Here is a 6207-nt window from a genome sequence, read left to right as displayed (position 1 = left end):
GGTTTCATCAAACAGTTCTGTTGGTTCCAGTCTAACAAAGTTAAGCTGGCTAGTAGCTGATAGATAGATAGATAGATAGATAGCATCAATAAATACGCTTTTAATGACAATGATTATGTACAGATAAAGCACACAGTGTTCTGGCTAGTAAACACAACTAAACCTGCATCTCCAGCAGTAGAACAGGACCTCCAGTCAGTATCAGGAGAACCAGACCTCCAGTCAGTCACAGTAGAACCAGACCAACAGCAGTAGAACCAGAACTTCATTCAGTCTCAGTAGAAAAAGACCACCAGCAGAGGAACTAGACCTTCAGCCGTACAACCAGGCCTTGAGCTGCAGAACCAGACCTCCACCTGCTTACCCAGATTCCATTCAGCCGCAATAGAAGCAGAGCTCAAGAAGAGAACCAGACCTAAAGCCAGTATCAGTACAACCAGACATCCAACAGTAGAACCAGACCTCCAGCAGTAGAACCAATTGTCCAGTAAGTATCAGTAGAAACAGAGCACGAGCAGAAGAACCAGATCTCCAACAGTGAGTCCAAGTAGAACCAGAGTTCCAGCAGCAGAACAAAAGCTCCAGTCAGCATCAATAGAACCAGAACCAGACTAGAACCAGATTTCCAGCAGTAGAACCAGACCTCCAGCAGTAGATGTAGACCTCCAGTCAGTCACAGCAGAAGCAGACCACAAGCAGCAGAACCAGACAAAAAGCCACTGTCAGCAGAACCACACCTCCAGCAGTAGAACCAGGCCTCCAGCAGTAGAAGTAGATATCCAACAGTAGAACCAAACCTCCAGTCAGTCTCAGTAGAACTAGACCTTCAGGTTGAGGAACCCTCACATTATTACCACCAGTGATAGAGAACATGGGATATTAGAATAACAGTAGGACTCTGACTCCTCTGTCTAAAACATGATGAAGCATGGTCCTGATTTACAGGTGATGTTTTCATTCTGATAAAGACAGAATGTTTTTAGCCCAGAACCAGAACTGGGACTAAAACAATCCCCAAACACCAGTGACAGAGGAAACCACAGAGGAAGCAGGGCCAGGTGTATTCTGGGTAAAGGAAGTATTTAACTGCTATAGCTGGTAGCATTTCCGTTTGTCCTGGATCGTTGTTCCAGCACTGAGAGACTCAACAGAAACTAGACCCGTTTCTACCAAATCTTAACTTTCTGTCTTCGGTTGCCACCTAGTGGTCAACTTGTGAAATTGCAGCGGCACTGCTACTGTGGTTTTAGTCCCATGTACATACCAGTCTCACATCTCCTGATGAGTGAAGAATGAAACATGTCTATGATGAACCTGCACAGTGTTAATAATGTTTGTTTCTGTTTGTCCAGATGAATCCCAGTATTATGGAGGAGGGCCTTCAGGTAGGAACATGATGTTGCTGTCAGGAATCTAGAGGAGCTTTCTGAAAACACTTCAGCCTTTAGAAATGCCTTAATAGACAGAAACCAGTCTCTGTAATGGGGAGAGCATCCAGTTAGCAGGTGAATAAAATTATAAACCAAATCCTGTTGCTGTCTTTCCAGACACCAGCAGCACCAGCACAGAGACTGGAGACGGTGAGCTGCAGCACTTCATCCATCCACATCTACACAAGACAGAATCCATCCATTCATGCATTCATCCATCCATCCATCCATCCATCCATCATCCATCCATCCATCCATTAATCCACATTCATTCATCCATCCATCCATCCATCCATCCATCCATCCATTCATTCATCCATCCATCCATCCATCCATCCATCCATCCACATTCATTCATTCAGTCATTTATTCAGTTGATTGTATTGTTATGTTTTTCTGTAGCCCCAGCAGCCAATGACGTGACTGGACCTGGTAGGTAGTCTTTCATTCTTCTAGCATTGTGTGTGTGTGTGTGTGTGTGTGTGTGTGTGTGTGTGTGTGTGTGCTGTATCTTGGTAGTGTAGTGACTGCTTTGTTCATATCTGTTGAGGTTCTTCTAAAAGTTCCTGTTGTTTTATTTCAGAACTTGCTGCTGCTACTGCAAACAGTGTTGAGGATGAAGACGGTGAGAGGAAAACATACAAATATAACACAGCATATAACAGGATACCATACCATACCATACAATGCTATACCATACCATGCTATACCATACCATGCTATACCATGCTATACCATACCATGCTATACCATACCATACCATACAATGCTATACCATACCATGCTATACCATACCATACCATACCATGCTATACCATACCATGCTATACCATACCATACCATACAATGCTATACCATACCATACCATACAATGCTATACCATACCATGCTATACCATACCATGCTATACTATACCATACCATACCATGCTATACCATACCATACCATACAATGCTATACCATACCATACCATACAATGCTATACCATACCATACCATACAATGCTATACCATACCATGCTATACCATACCATGCTATACTATACCATACCATACCATACGTAATGTAACGTAATGTAACGTAGCGTTACTGACATAATGTATCTGCCGTAACGTAATGTAACGTAACGTAACTGACATAATGTATCTGGCGTAACTTAACGTAACTGACATAATGTGTCTGACGTAACGTAACGTAACTGACATAATGTATCTGATGTAACATAACGTAACTGACGTAACCTAACGCAACTTAACTGACATAATGTATCTGACTTAACGTAACGTAACGTAACGTAACTGACATAATGTATCAGGCGTAAAGTAACGTAACTGACATAATGTATCTGGCATAATGTAACGTAATGCAACTGACATAATGTATCTGCCGTAACATAACGTAATGCAACTGACATAATGTATCTGGCATAACGTAACGTAATGCAACTGACATAATGTATCTGCCGTAACGTAACGTAATGCAACTGACATAATGTATCTGGCATAACGTAACGTAATGCAACTGACATAATGTATCTGGCGTAACGTAATGTAATGCAACTGACATAATGTATCTGCCGTAACGTAATGTAACATAGCGTAACTGAGATAATGTATCTGCCGTAACGTAATGTAATGTAACTGACATAATGTATCTGCCGTAAAGTAATGTAACGTAACGTAACTGACATAATGTATCTGGCGTAACTTAACGTAACTGACATAATGTGTCTGACGTAACGTAACGTAACTGACATAATGTATCTGATGTAACATAACGTAACTGACATAACCTAACGCAACTTAACTGACATAATGTATCTGACTTAACGTAACGTAACGTAACGTAACTGACATAATGTATCAGGCGTAAAGTAACATAACTGACATAATGTATCTGGCATAATGTAACGTAATGCAACTGACATAATGTATCTGCCGTAACATAACGTAATGCAACTGACATAATGTATCTGGCATAACGTAACGTAATGCAACTGACATAATGTATCTGCCGTAACGTAACGTAATGCAACTGACATAATGTATCTGGCATAACGTAACGTAATGCAACTGACATAATGTATCTGCCGTAACGTAATGTAATGCAACTGACATAATGTATCTGGCATAACGTAATGTAATGTAACTGACATAATGTATCTGGCGTAATGTAATGTAACTGACATAATGTATCTGGCATAACGTAACGTAATGTAACTGACATAACGTAACGTAATGTAACTGACATAATGTATCTGGCGTAACGTAATGTAACTGACATAATGTATCTGGCGTAACGTAACGTAATGTAACTGACATCATATATCTGGCGTAATGTAATGTAACTGACATAATGTATCTGGCGTAACGTAATGTAACTGACATAATGTATCTGGCGTAACGTAATGTAACTGACATAATGTATCTGGCGTAACGTAACGTAATGTAACTGACATAATGTATCTGGCGTAACGTAATGTAACTGACATAATGTATCTGGCGTAACGTAATGTAACTGACATAATGTATCTGGCGTAACGTAATGTGATGTAACTGACATAATGTATCTGGCGTAACGTAATGTAACTGACATAATGTATCTGGCGTAACGTAATGTAACTGACATAATGTATCTGGCGTAACGTAATGTAACTGACATAATGTATCTGGCGTAACGTAATGTAACTGACATAATGTATCTGGCGTAACGTAATGTGATGTAACTGACATAATGTATCTGGCGTAACGTAATGTAACTGACATAATGTATCTGGTGTAACGTAATGTAACTGACATAATGTATCTGGCGTAACATAATGTGATGTAACTGACATAATGTATCTGGCGTAACGTAATGTAACTGACATAATGTATCTGGCGTAACGTAATGTAACTGACATAATGTATCTGGCGTAACGTAATGTGATGTAATTGACATAATGTATCTGGCGTAACGTAATGTAACTGACATAATGTATCTGGTGTAACGTAATGTAACTGACATAATGTATCTGGCGTAACATAATGTGATGTAACTGACATAATGTATCTGGCGTAACGTAATGTAACTGACATAATGTATCTGGCGTAACGTAATGTAACTGACATAATGTATCTGGCGTAACGTAATGTGATGTAATTGACATAATGTATCTGGCGTAACGTAATGTAACTGACATAATGTATCTGGCGTAACGTAATGTAACTGACATAATGTATCTGGTGTAACGTAATGTAACTGACATAATGTATCTGGCGTAACGTAATGTAACTGACAATGTATCTGGCGTAACGTAATGTAACTGACATAATGTATCTGGCGTAACGTAATGTAACTGACATAATGTATCTGGCGTAACGTAATGTAACTGACATAATGTATCTGGCGTAACGTAATGTGATGTAATTGACATAATGTATCTGGCGTAACGTAATGTAACTGACATAATGTATCTGGTGTAACGTAATGTAACTGACATAATGTATCTGGCGTAACGTAATGTAACTGACATAATGTATCTGGCGTAACGTAATGTAACTGACATAATGTATCTGGTGTAACGTAATGTGATGTAACTGACATAATGTATCTGGCGTAACGTAATGTAACTGACATAATGTATCTGGTGTAACGTAATGTAACTGACATAATGTATCTGGCGTAACATAATGTAACTGACATAATGTATCTGGTGTAACGTAATGTAACTGACATAATGTATCTGGTGTAACGTAATGTAACTGACATAATGTATCTGGTGTAACATAATGTAACTGACATAATGTATCTGGCGTAACGTAATGTAACTGACATAATGTATCTGGTGTAACGTAATGTAACTGACATAATGTATCTGGCGTAACGTAATGTGATGTAACTGACATAATGTATCTGGTGTAACGTAATGTAACTGACATAATGTATCTGGCGTAACGTAATGTAACTGACATAATGTATCTGGCGTAACGTAATGTAACTGACATAATGTATCTGGCGTAACGTAATGTAACTGACATAATGTATCTGGCGTAACGTAATGTAACTGACATAATGTATCTGGCGTAACGTAATGTGATGTAACTGACATAATGTATCTGGTGTAACGTAATGTAACTGACATAATGTATCTGGCGTAACATAACGGGATATGAAGCGACGCAGTGTAACATAACATTAGTTTGACCAATCGAATGTAATCAATGTTTGTTTCTAACTTTTTTCACAGAAGACGAGAGTCCAGACTCTGACGAAGGTGGGAGGAAAAAGTTCACCCCTCGTTCTGCCAAATCCCAGAACCCCGCCCTGCCCCCCCAGCCTGTATTGCCCCCCCAGCCTGTTTTGCCCCCCCAGCCTGTATTGCCCCAGCCAAAGGCCTTGGTGCGAAGCCGAGCGTCCAAGAGAAGATCCAGGACCGGCCGCCGTCAGATGTGAACACTCAGAGAAACACCAACACACAGACACACACAACACGTATGTACATGCATACGTGCATTAACACACACACACATGCATGTAGGTACATAAACATATAAACATACACAGAGATGTGCATGCGGACACACACATAGATACACGCAGATACATGCATGTGACATGTATACTCAAATAAACACATGCGTGTGCACACAGCCAAACGCACACACACTCAGAAACACACACCAGGCGTTCCACATCACTACAGCTGATCGGAACAAAACTACTAGAACACACAACAACCAAAGGCACTGCAGAAGCTCTCGATGCATTCTGGGTAGCTCAGTACGATTACCATATA

The sequence above is a fragment of the Centroberyx gerrardi genome, chromosome 19 (genome assembly GCF_048128805.1).
Source record: "Centroberyx gerrardi isolate f3 chromosome 19, fCenGer3.hap1.cur.20231027, whole genome shotgun sequence".
NCBI lineage: Eukaryota > Metazoa > Chordata > Actinopteri > Beryciformes > Berycidae > Centroberyx > Centroberyx gerrardi.
This window is presented reverse-complemented; position numbering follows the sequence as displayed.